We start from the raw sequence: 14360 nt of genomic DNA, 5'->3' as shown, positions 1-14360 counted from the left end.
GCAAAACTACAAATAAGGTAGTCAATAGGTGAATCTAATAGAAAGAAGGTTGAGAAAGGTGGAAGAATGCTTAAAGGTTATATGACCACATAGCAATTTTTATGATTGATTTCTGTCGAATGATGATATAGCTAACCTAGCATGGTTGCGAACATGAAATTAAGTAGCTCTTCAATGGTGAGTGGGTCCTTGATCACTTACAACTACTATTTTGAGTGTTCTTCATGCTTGTTGAATGCAAATTTCCTCCTACCACCACCATGGTTATCCATCTACCCATTCAGAGCAGTTGTGACCGTCGTTTCTATCTCTTCAAGGCTCAACTTACACACAAATATTTGATTTATGCATATGGACAAGTATCCCAATCAAATCTTTCTAGAATTGGCAGTGATTGTTCTCTACAACTTAAAGGCAGTAGTTGAGTTTTGGCTTCTGGTTGAAGTTTTCTCAGTTATGTTTGATCTATAAAAGAAAGTTTTGTAACACTTCGAAGGGTCAGTCTTTTCTTTTATTCTATAGCAGTTGTATTGCATGCTATGCTACTATAATTTCTTTTTCCCTTTTGAATGAATTTATTTCTCTATCATACCTCTTTCTTCATCAATATATTATGCAATATCTTCTTGCCTTATGTTGATGTATTACTTCCATTCTTCAACTATATGATTGTATCTATTTGGCCTTTGAATGATATAGAGTGAAGTTCCTTTCTTATAGCATTTTATTGGTCTCAGATCTTCATGTGATTGTTAAGTTAAGAAAGAATTGAATCTATGTATTTTGAGATTATGTTGATGAACTATGCATTTCTAGACAAAGATAAGAATGAACATACTATTTTGGTGTATCACCCCCTCGAGATTAGATCTAGTTTGATTTTCATGCATTTCCTTCTCCCTTTTCCTCTCAAGAAGTAGTTAGGTGTGCCCCGATAGTAAGGAAGTTAACCTTCTCTAGAGACTCAATCTCATTGTTCAAGTCCCACAACTTGGAGATTGTTTCCATGTTTCACAAGGCTACCTTTAGGTCAAACTTCAAGCAAGGGTGCAAACTTTTGTGATAGCAAATACTAATAATTAAAATATGCAAGAGATAAAACATATTGAATAATGATTCAATTTAAATAAAATACTAATACACTAAAATACAACTAATGTAATAGTAGCATTACATTTATATCATAAATTTTAATTATAAATATTTCTATAATAAATTCTATTATTTATTTTGCAATGTTCTATCTAAAACCGTTAAATATTAATTAAATCTATGAAAATATTAATTAATTATACTAAACATTATCAAGTTTTTAACTTTACTATTCTATTTAATTAAACTACTATAATTTACAACAAATACAAACCACTATGTGCCACTTATTCTAATTCATTATATTGTTAATTAGTGTCTTTTAACATTGATTTCGAAATACTTATTCTAATTCATTATATATTATGCATTTCAAATTAAAATATATTTTATAAAATTAGTCACACACTAAATTTCTACATACATAAGGTTAAGTTTTTTATTTACTTATACATTCATAATAAAAAGGTAATAGAAGCAAGGTCCAAGCCTCTTCATATTATAGGGTTAACAACCCTTGATAATGGTAAAAGTTGAGATATTTATTATTTCATTGATTAATTATTATATTATTATTTCTATGAAATTCATTCTAACACTTTCAATGTATCTAGAATTAATAAGTTTACACAATTCATACTAATAATTTAATTGATTTGATTTATATTTTAGGATGCATGTATATTGTCATTCTCAATTTGCTTGTCCAAGGCGTATGGTCTGGGTGAATTTTTTTCCCTTTGACTCTAATTTTTTTCAAACATGATAAATTATGTATGGAAATGAGAGTTTTTGAGTGCCTTGAGCTCAATGATGATGTATGTTTGGGCTCAAAGTGACCCAAAATGAAGGTCCCCCCAAATCCAATGCAAAATTCATTGTTGAAACCATATCTAAAAACCAAAACCAAATCTCTCATGAAGAGAATACAAACATGAAAGTCTAGAGCTCTAATATCAGGTTGAAGTTGAGAAAAGCTCAACCCACAACTCCCAAGAATCACTACATGCAAACACCTACCATAGAAAGAGAGGAGCAAAACAATGGAGGATGGAATTCACAGATCCATGAGAAAGGAGACATTCTTAATGATGCAAAATATAAATTCCTATTCAATCAAAAAGTGTTGATTACAAGGAGAGATCCATCATTATAATGGAGATCAAAACTCTTACGTGAAACTAACCTAGGTAGCATGTTAATAATTAATAAAACAAATAATTATTATATGCCCAAATTTTAGCTTAAGTAAAATAGAGTTAATAATAAAAAACCTTATTAATCTAACACTACCCTTAGAAGTAGAATAGAATTTCTAAACCCTATCCCTCATATCAACTTTTCATATCTAGTGAAAATCACTAAAAAATACTTCATTGCAAAAGCTTTTGATAGCTCCCACATCCAGCATGAATTCAAATTAATTTAAGAAAACATACGTAAGTCCCCTTCTGATCATCAACAAATCACATTAACCACTGAGCTTATCCACAATCAAGACTTGATATAGAAGGAACCTTGGAGTTGTTGTATGATCTTCTTTCAATCTTAGCATATACGAGACTGTGTTCAAGAGAGGATAAGATACCTCAGTATTTTGTTCTACTGTTTAGTGCATCATAAAACACACATCACCATGACACATTAAAATGTAGTTTTACTCATCCTATATTGGGGGATGGGGCTTCAAATTTAATATGTTATAATTTATTACAATATTAAATTATTATCTTCAACTAAATTTATCATTATATTATCATACAAATTTTAGTTTACTCCTTATAATTTTATTAGATTTCAAACCTACAAATTCATGTCATATATCTTGAATTCTGAGATAGAAGCCAAACTCATTTGCCCATAATACAAGAATTTCAAAGGGAAAAATGATCAAATTTGAACCATGGCTCCCACAACAAACATATAAATGAAATTTGGAATGAGATACAAAGAAGCCATTTTGAGAACCCATAGACAATGTTCAAAATTATATTTCAAATCAAGATTTCTATAAATTTGAACCATCACTCCCACAACAAACACACAAATAAAATTCGAGATAAGATACAAAGGAGACATTTTGAGAACTTGCTAAAAATATTCTGAATTATATTTCAAATCAAGATTTTGATCAATATAAATATCTTTAAAATAAAAGGAACATATTTACTAGGATATTTATGAAAGAGGGGAATTTTATAATTTTCCCTCTTATTTCAAGCTTTGCATTTCCATCGGGTCTTCATATAATTTATCAAACATGTTGAATTGCCAATATAAAGTTGTGGATTTTGAACAAAACTTTGGTAACTCTGTAACTTCCTTCACTTGTCATTCTTCTTATCGACATTTGTAACTAACTACTTGTAAAACTTTTTCATATTATTAGTCCCTGCCTATTTATAGATAGGGAACTAATGTTTTCAATAGACCCCCCTCCTATTAACTTGTCCAGTTTTAAAAACTTAGATTCTAAGGTTTGACAAAGTCTTTATTTTAAAATTTATTTAGATTTATTTAATCTTATTTTCTGGGGTTATTTTTCCAGTGAAAAAAAAATTAAAAATATGAAAAAACAACATTAATTACATTTAATAGTTGTCATCCAATTGCCAAGCTATCTAATCAAATGTACAATTTCATTTAATGATGCAAAAGTGCCTATGCAAGGAGGATGTACCTGTAACACAATTTTCATGTTTAATCTCTAATGTCCTGTCACCATTTGAGTTATAAATAATTCAGTGTGGATTCGTGTCACCATTTGAGGCTATAATAGTGGAGTAAAAAATGAAACCGTGGATTAATATGTGCCTTTTGTTTTAAGATCATATAGGCTAATATATAATGCAATTATAAAAATATTAAAATAAAAATGCTTTTCTCTTCATTCAAAACAATGGCGAAGAGCAATGAAGTGTTGAAGGATGAAGTCAAATCAATAAGGGCCCGTTTGGTTGCTGGAATACGATGTGAATAGGATTACAAAATTAGAATATATTTTTAATTCTTTGTTTGGTGCATAGAATGGGAATGGAGAATAGGATTTCAAATTCCTATTTTAGCCCAAAAATGGGCTTTTATCCATTTCCAAAAAACTTATAATTAGAATGGGCCAATCACATTCCCAATCTTACTTTCCCAATATTTGGCAAAATGTATAATTCGTCGGGTCCACAAAAAAACTCCCGCTCATTATTTCACCATTTCACTAGATCAATTTTATTATGAAGGTTATTTTCTAGCATTTCACTTGTGAGTAGCAATAGTTTTCCCTGGCAAGGCCATCAATCTGCCCAGTTTGGTTATTGCAACTTCTGGAATCTATCTTGGAGTCGTATTATTTTGGGTGGGCTTTGCATATGTGAGTTTGAAATATGTGAATTTTTTCTCCTCCATCAATGACATTGATGAATACAAGATAATATTGTGCCCCAGGATTCGATCTCGGAACCACAAAGCCAAGCCTTATCGATTTGGGGAACAACTTTTATAATAGTCTTTACAGGATATATTATTATTAGAATACACAAAGGTTTGTTTAAGGTTTTACAAATTTGTTAAAAAATGATAATGTTCAATCATTTGGGTTTTTAGTCAAACTGGTTTAGGGCTTTTACTAGAAGTTATATCTTTGAGTAGATTGGACAAAAGCCTAGCGGTTGTAGTCTTGAATGCATCTCTGTTGCTACTAATATCCACTATGTTCCGCAACTTCATTCCATCAGTATCCAATTTTGAAATGAAATTAGAGTTGTGATAGCACATGAAGCAGTCATCTAACCATATTTTCACACCTATGTTGTTGGGACAAACATTGTGAATACTTTCATTTGCTTCTAGTGCACTGTTTGAGCATCTCTCTGCAAATATGTTTCCAGTACACTGTAGAAGACCAAAGACCTTATTGGATATTTGTATTGTTAACTGATATTACAAATTGATTTTGTGTACTTCACATATGGATTTATGAAAAAAAAAAATCAGATTTAAAAATACATATTTTCAACAAAAATTGCAGGCATATAGTGTAAATAAAAGAGCAAAGAAGATGAAATACAATAATACAATATTTATGGTAGTGAGGCAAATTTTTTTAAGCAGAAAATTAATGTGTTATTAAATATCTGATACAACCATTATAAAGAGTTCTTCGAATATAAAAATTTGAGGGAGAACGAACAATCATATGACTGTTGAACTTCATACTCTAACAATCTCCTATATAAAGACTGAGAGACACAACCATGCACAATGACATCCCTGCTTCCTATTTGAAGAACAAGGCCTTGGAAATGAATCTATAAATTGAAATAATTAACCAAATATAATAATATATTAAAAAATATATTTATATATTAAAATAGAAACTTAATTGTATCCCAATTCCAATTTTGTACAACCAAACAAGGGAGTAGCATATTCCCAATCAAATACTAGGCAAACCAAACAAGAATGGGATTTCTCTTTTCCATTCCCATTCCCCATTTCCATTCCTATTCCAATTTTCCATTCTAATTTTCTATTCCTATGCTTGCAACCAAATAGGCCCTAAATTATGTAGTGCATTACCCAAATCAATTTATGCTTGTACCGTATGTTTCATTACTTTTGTCGCTTTAACACCAAAAGCCTTCTCTTTGGATTTGGTTTTCCATTATCCTGAAACCCTAGTTTTTCTCGGTGAAAACTCTATTTATTCCACCACATGAAAGAACTAGCTAATATGTATTCTCTCTCTGTGTTATTCTTTGAAATGGAATATTTTACAATAGAAGAAAATGGAAGTCTGGAATGTAAAGATGGGCAAATTTTAAGAATAAAGGCAAAGAAAAGTCTAAAATTTGGAGGGGAGATTGAAGATAATATGAACTAGATGTACCAATTTTATAAAACGTTTTATTAATAGATGTTGTTTTTTTCATTTACGATCTTTGTTAAATTTTAATTTTACATTACCCTATCTAAGTAGGCGAATATTTATTTAAACATTGTTTATGATCATGTTAAAAATATTTAACATTGGTCCCCAGTGTCCACAATATTTTAGATAAAACTTCCTAACTGTTGAGGGTTTATGTCAAAGATATGGTAAAATGAGTAATAATATATTTGGAAGTAGCACAAATAGTGTCCTTTGCTTGATCTTTTTTTTTCCAGATGTAGTGTAGCTTATGCAATTGAACATTCCCTCTTCTCCATATTATGTTAAATACAATTTACATTAATATTATAAATTTACTAGATTTTAGTAGATTAATTTATTTTTTAAATAACATTACTAAAAAAGAAAAAATATAAATAATTTTTAATTATAAAGAAAGACAAATTGAGGAAAACATCAACAAATTTATTAAAAAGAATAACTTCTATTAAATTTGTGAAATATTAAATTATTAATTTATCTTGAATAATTTGAAGTGTAAAAAATAATATTTAAAATTTAATTCAAAATAAAAAGTACAAGTGAGAAGTAGGGACTTGTTGAGTATTTCAACTTAAACACATTTGAAAATCTTATATAGAAACTTTGAATCACCAATAGCTTACTTGGTTACTCATGTGATTTGAATTATCATATTATCTTTAAAAATTAACCATCTATATCAATATCTTATCAATCTTGCATAACTTGAATATGTGGACTTTTAATTAAAGTTTTTATTTCTAAAGAGTAAATTACAATAACACAATGTTTTTTAAAAAAAATTCATGCACTATATGTTTAAAATATATTTAATACGTTAAAATGTTAAAAAATCTAATTAAACTTTTTTTATTTGATTTTTTTATAGATAGAGTTTTTAAAATATTTTTCTAATTTAGTCAAATAAAAAATTAAAATATTAATAAGATTGAAATTATAATAATAATATTTATGTAATTAGTTTTTTTAAATTATATTAATTGTTATTATATTGAACATGTAAACTAGTAATTTTAAAAATAATATTGTATTAAGTATTTAGCACTACTAGCATTATTTAACTTTTTAAAATGTACATATATAAATAACATAATTGAAATATATATATTTTTATTTATTTATTTCATTTTATTAAAAAAATCACAATATAGAACAATAATATTTTCCTAAAATCTTTCTTTCTTAAATACTTGTTTGTTGAATACATATTTTCCATAATGCATATGGGTTTTAACTTTATAATCTATACATTTAACATTAACATATTTTCCATGTGCTAGTTGCTAGCAGGTTTTTGATGGTTGTTCCACCACTATTGTAAAGGGCCAGCCCCCTAGTTTTTGTCTTTTTTTTTAATCAAAAACATTAACTTTATTCTATGAAAACTATTTCTTAATATTATTTTCTAATAATCCATTTCCTTCTATTTTTTTCCAATAGGCAAGACTCATACTCCAAAAGAACTCTTGTACACATGTATTCGTCGGGCATTGGAAAGATTTGCATAACTTAGTTGGAAAACCACTTTGCAACTTGTCGGCTTATTTATAACATGCAATCCCTTTGACTTATTCATCAAGGTTTCTAACAAGTTTGATAACAACTATTCTTAAATATTACAATATTACACACTATGGGAAAAAAAAATAGTTTGGAAGAAGTAATTTAACTTTGACTATTTAATACTTTTAGTTTAGGAATCAAGCCTTAGCTTGTGATGTTTAAGTCATATGTTTGATAACCTTGCGATATCACTATTAGTTTACAACTCACCAAAATTGTTCAAATGTCTATGAAGACTATTTCCTCTTCTATCAAGTTCTAAAGAATTATACAAAACTTTATTTAATCAACTCCAGATCTGAAAATATCGACATTTAAAAGAAAACCCAAAACTTTAATTTCCAATATACTATGTGACTGACCAACTCTCAAAAAAAATTTACTAATCATTCACACTTGACTAGTTGATTAATAAATTTAGTACCAAAGTTCAAGAAAATTGAAAATTTTAAATGAGGCTAATAATATGTTATAATATAACAATATTAAGACATTATCTTCCAATACATTTAGAACTTTATATAAACATATGCAGTTTTCATTATCATAGATTATTATAGAACTCTTATTTTATTCCTTATAATTTTACATAATTTCAAACTTAAAAAAAATTATGCATATATCTTGAATCTTAAGCCAAAAGCCAAATTGATTTGGCCATCATTAAAAAAGTTTGAAAACTCGTCAAATTTGAACCATGGCTTCCACAACAAACATACAAATGAATTTCCCAATAAGATGCAAAGGTACCATTTCGAGAGTTCAATGGCATTCATGAATCGGACGGCTTAAACATCACACACTTAGCTTCATCTTGTGAGAAAGAAGGAACTTTGGAGCCATATTCAATATGTTAGAAATTGTCACCCTTATCATCCTTGGGTGTTAGTAGGGGACTTCAATTCAATTTTAAGTCTAGAGGAGAAGTGATGGCTGCCGGCTGGGCTAGGGCTCTTTCCCTAGCTTGTAATTGTTGTTTGATCTTTACTGATTTTTTCCTATTCTATTTGGATTGCCAGCTACTAGACATAGTTTGCATGGGTGTTTTTGGAAATCTTCTGCAGTCAATTTTGGATTGGGGTTTTTATTGTTTGCATGGCAGGGCTTGGGATTTCTTTTGCATTGGTGAGAATAGATGGTTCTTCTCCAACTATGTATGCAATGAGATCTGAATCGTTTTATTTAGGGGAGAGCTCCAAGTTCAAAAAAGTTAATGGTTGTTTTCCGCGTAGCCATGATCGCCCTATTCTGGTTATTCCTCGAGTGGTTGTAATGGAGGACATTCAATATTGGACCAAACATGCTTTGATATGAAAATTTCTTGGAATCCGGATTTCCCTATCCGCTCTTGAGGCATGGATCCGCCACTCATGGGAGGTGGAAGGCAATATGGAGATTATGTTGGCAAGGAATAGTTTTTTTTTGTTGTATTCTCTTGCATGTTTGATCGTGATCGTGTTTTTGAAGGAGGCCCTTATTTCTACAACCATGTGGGGTTATTTGTCAAACCCTGGCATTCAAGATTTAATTATGCTAAGGATCTCCCTTCAACAGTGCCAATTTGGGTTCGCTTGCCTCGCCTTCCCCTGGAATTTTGGTGTGAAGACATCCTCTGGAGAATTGCTACTTTGTTGGGAAAGTCGACTGCAATTGCACATCCATCCCTTGATAAAAAGGTTATTTCTTATGCTAGAATTTGTGTTGAAATTAATTTAAATAACCCATTACCAAATTCTTTGGAAATTTTTCTTGGGGCTTCTTCCTGGGTGCAACAGTTAGATTATGAATCCCTCCCTTTTCGCTGTCGGATTTGTCATGAGTATGGTCATTTATAGTGTCAGTACCCTCGTAACTTGACTTCCAAAGGAGTGGATGGTTCTACAGCTGGCAATGTTGGTGGTTTGGTAGATACTAGAGGGAAAGGACAATCTCAGATGGCTAATACTACCAAGGGGACGAATCCACAAGATGCTATAGGTAAGGGTAAGGCTGAAATGCAGGATAAGGATGGATTTATCCCAGCTCACCCATGAGCTAAAGGGCATGGTTAGAAGAGGCCTTTGAAAGAAATATTATCTTATTCGGGTTTTAATCGCTTTGAGATGTTGGATAGTATGGTTCTAGAGGAGGGTATTCCTCCTCCTATCTCTTCTGATCCAGTTTGCCCAAATGAGGGATTTGTTCCTAATGACGCTTGTGGGGCATCCCAAGTTGTGGTATATCAGAACTGTGAGGTCCTTGTAGCTCCTGTGTCAGAGGCTCATGTGACACCTGCAGTGTTGGAGGATAATTATTGTTGTTCTAACTGATTTGGTTAAGGATGTGCTACCATCAGGTAAGGGCAAGGGATCTCCTCTCCCCTTGGGGTTGATGCCTAGACCCTTTAAGAGAGTTTCTTTTACTCCCCCTCTAAGGAGTGGGCACAAAACAGACCAAGAGAAGATTAAACTCACAGGAGATATATTGATTGAGTCTAGGTCTGTGAAACCTTTGGATGCCCATTTTCCCAATTCTACCCAATGATGATTATTCTCTCATGGAATGTTAGGGGGTTGAATAGCATCCCTAGAAAAAAGGCTATTAAGAACTTGGTGGTTGACCATAGTCCTAATGTTTTTTGTATCCAAGAGACTAAGCTCTTTGTGGAGTCTATGGTCCAACATGCCTCTAGTATTTGGTCTCATTGCCAATGCCAGTGTGTTGGGGCAATAGGTAGTGTTGGTGGTTTAGCTATATTTTGGGATCCATGGAAAATTTCTCCCCTTGGTTGGGTGTCTTCTCGCTTAGCTCTCTCTATGGTAGCTTTTTCTTTAGATTCAAGAGAGGTAATCATGGTTAGTAATGTGTATGCGCTTGTTGATCTTGTGGGAAAGGAGGAACTTTGGAGCCATATTCAATATGTTAGAAATTGTCAACCTTATCATCCTTGGGTGTTAGCAAGGGACTTCAATTCAGTTTTAAGTCTAGAGGAGAAGCATGGTGGTTTGGCTAGACTGGGGCCTTCTTCTACTCTTCTTTGGCAACACATATCTCTTTTGTATCTCTCTGATGTTAGGCCTTCTAATGGTCTCTATACTTGGAATAATTGAAGGACTGGAGTTGATGCTATCTCAAAATGTTTCGATAGATTTCTTGTTTCTTGCTTCTAGGTTAGTGGCACCCTTACTCTCTCTTCGAAAATCCTTGATTGGAGGGGTTCTAATCATTGGCCAATCAAATTTTTTGTTATTGGGGCTTGTGTTCCAAAGCATCCTCCTTTTAAGTTCCAATTGATGTGGCTTCGTGACTCCTCTCTTCATGATTTTATTTTATGTTGGTGGAAAGATGGTGCTCTTACATATGGTACTACAATGTTCTCATTTTCTAAAAGGCTTCAATATGTTAAAAGGTAGCTCAGGATATGGAATAGACAATGTTTTGGGAACCTTCACTCTATGAAGAGGCTTGCTCAAGAAGATCTTGATGTCATCACAGGGGAGATTAGAGATCGAGGTTTCTCAGAGGATCTTCGAAGGGCTGAATCCCTTGCTTCTAGAGCTCTAGAAGAATGGGAACTTTGCGAGGAAATTTTTTGGAAGCAAAAGGCTATAGTTGATTGGCTCTAGGAAGGTGATCGGAACACTGCCTTTTTCCATAAAACAATGCAATCTTGCCGGAATCAAAGCAATATCTCTTCTTTGGTTAATTCTCAAGGTATCCAACTGAAATCCTTGCCAACTTTTTTCCAGGAGGCTACTCGGTGCTTTTCTACCCTCTTCTCTAAAGACTCTACTCCTACTGATAATGAAGAAAATATTATTTTGTCTTGTATTCCTTCCCTTATCACTCAGGAAATGAATGATTATCTCATGCATCCAATATCTTTGGAAGAGATGGAGGAGGTGGTCTTTGGCATGCCTAAGGGAAAGGCTTCTGGTCCTTATTGCTTTCCAATTGAGTTCTTTCAAGAATTTTGGGACATCATTAATCATGGTTTGTTGGAGGTGGTTAAGGAATCCTATTCTAACAAGCAGATGCTTCGGGCTTTGAATTCTACATTCTTGACTCTTATTCCTAAGAGAGAGGGTGCTAATCAATTGGAGTTTTTTAGACCAATTGCCTTATGTAATGTGGTTTACAAAGTTATTACTAAGTTGATTGCTAAGAGAATTAAAAAGTGGCTTCCCATTATTATCTCAGAAGAACAAGGTGGTTTTGTTGCTGGAAGAAATTTTTTGGATGGGGTGGTTATTGCTACTAAGGCTATTCACTCTATGGCTACTTCAAGGGAGAGAGAAATGTTTGTTAAGCTGGATATGGCTAAGGCCTACGATAGAGTTAAATGGAGTTTCCTAAGGAGTATTCTTCTTTCTTTTGGATTTAGCTCTGATTGGGTGAGTTGGACTATGAGTTGTGTTACTTCTGCCTCTTTTTCTATTCTTATTAATGGTCAACCTTCTTAGCTATTTGGTGCCTCTAGAGGCCTCTACCAGGGCGACCCTCTCTCCCCATATCTATTCATCATCATGGCTAAAGGCTTGGGTAGATTCATTAAGTATGGGGTGTCCTAGAATTCTATTCAGGGGTGGCGGTGGGGTAATGGCTTACCTTCTCTTTCCCAACTTCAATTTGTTGATGAGTTTGCTCTTGCGGGTCTTGCTAGGATCAAGGAAGTTGAAGCCTTTTGACATGCTTTGGACATTTATTTGGCAGCTTTAGGCCAGAAAGTTAATGAGCACAAGTCTTCCATTTACTTTTTTAACACTCCTGATTCTATTCAGCACAGGATTGTTGGTATCCTGCGGTTTCAGATTGGATCACTTCTTTTGACTTATCTTGGCATTCATATTGTTGTTTCTAGGAAACCATGTCTCTTCTAGAAAAAATTGATTACCAAAATTTAGGATAAGGTAAATAATTGGACTCATAGATGGCTTTCTATTGCTGCCTGGGTTACTCTTCTTCAATCTGTTATCCAAGCTCTTCCTACTTATAGAAGCATGGTTTAGGCTCCTCTTGTTTACTTTCTCAAGAAGTTTGATGCTCTTTCTTAGCAATTCCTTTCGAGTGGTAATTTGCGTAGTACTAAATGGAGCTTGATTAGTTGGGAAACTATTTGTAAGCCTAAAAAGGAGGGTGGTCTTGATCTTCAATCAGCTCCCTTGAGTAGTCAAGCATTGGCTACTAAACTTTATTGGCGATGGTGCTCTGGACAACATCAACTTTGGGCTCGTATTATCACTCATAAATATTTTCATGGTGTTGATCCTTGCTCATTTTCTACACTTCCTCTTGAAGGTCGTGGCTCAATGGTCTGGCATACTTTGAAGACGGGTGCGGTGTTAGTCAAGAGGGATCTGTTCTGGATATGTAAAGGAGGTTCTGAGGCTTTGTTTTGGTTTGATGCTTGGGATGGATTCCCTTTCATTTTATCCATGTACCCTCATCTTCAGTCTCTTTGTGACTCTTTTCATGCCACTGGATGGGATAAAGTGGCTCATTACAAGACTCCTTATTAATTGGGACCTGTTGTTGGTTACAGATGGAAGCATTCTTCTGATTGGCCTCCTGGAGGCACAAACATGGATCATCAGGAGCTTTCTCAGATTCTGGCCTCTAGAGAGTGTTCCTATTTGCTAGATCTAGATGTTTTGGCTTGGGGAGGTACCTTGTCTGGTAAATATCATGTCTCTGTTGGGTATCAAGAGATAACTAGACAATTATTTGGGGATGTTGAGATCACTTGGTGGAAGCAAATTTGGAATAAAGTTTCTTGGTGCAAGTGCAATTTTTTCATGTAGCTAGTGGCTCACAACCGCTGTCTTACATGGGATAATCTTTGTAAACGTGGATTTCAGGGCTCCTCTTATTGTGTTTTGTGTGGTAATGGGGAGGAGTCTGTCTCCCATTTGTTCTTGCATTGCTCCTATTCTATTCAGTTATGGTACCTTTGGTGGAGTGCTTGGGGTTGCTCTTGTAGGCATGCTTCCTCTTTGCCTGAGTTCTGGGCCCGCTTGGGCAATGCTCCCTCTAAGTCTTCTCCTCTCCATGCTACTTCGATTGCTAGCCCATCATTCATGCTTTGGCATATCTGGTTGGAGAGGAATCGTCGAATATTCCAAGATGTTCGGCTTGGTGTTTTGCATCTTTGGTGGAAGATCTCACATTCTCTTCAAGAAACTATTCAAGTGAAGTGTGAGCTAGATGGGGGTATGGATCCAGTTGATCTTGATATATGCAATCGCCTCAATTTTCATCTTCAGGATGGGGCTGCAACTCAAAGGTTTTCTTCTATGTCTAGGTAGCTTCAGCATCAGAGGAAAGATCGGGTAAATCAGGATGGGCATTGGACTCCTCCTCCCTGTGGAGTTCTGAAAATTAACACTGATGATTCTTCCCGAGGGAATCCAGGCCCTGCTGGTATTGGGGGAGTGGTTCGTTGTAGTTCTGGTGATGTTAAATTCTTTTTCTCAGTTCATAAGGGTGATTACACTAACAATCTCATGGAAGCTCAGGCTATTTTATATGCTATGGAATAGTGTTGCTTGCAGGGATGGAGTAAGATTATCTGTGAGTCTGATTCCCAAGTGGTGGTGAACATGCTTTCCTCGTAGGAGCTTGAGGATGTTAGTCGGCAGCTGGCCACTGTTGTTAATCAGATTATTCTCTTCTCTACCTCTTTTCAATTCATTAGGTTCACTTATATTCCTCGTGAATGGAACAGAGCTGCTGATTGTTTAGCCAAATGGGCTTCTAGTCATGATCCGGGTTGGAATCTTATGGATAGGGGGCAACTTTC

The sequence above is a fragment of the Cupressus sempervirens genome, chromosome 2, assembly GCF_028749045.1.
Source record: "Cupressus sempervirens isolate cs-2001-9-10 chromosome 2, ASM2874904v1, whole genome shotgun sequence".
Classification (NCBI taxonomy): Eukaryota; Viridiplantae; Streptophyta; class Pinopsida; order Cupressales; family Cupressaceae; genus Cupressus; species Cupressus sempervirens.
Note: the sequence above shows the minus strand (reverse complement) of the source record.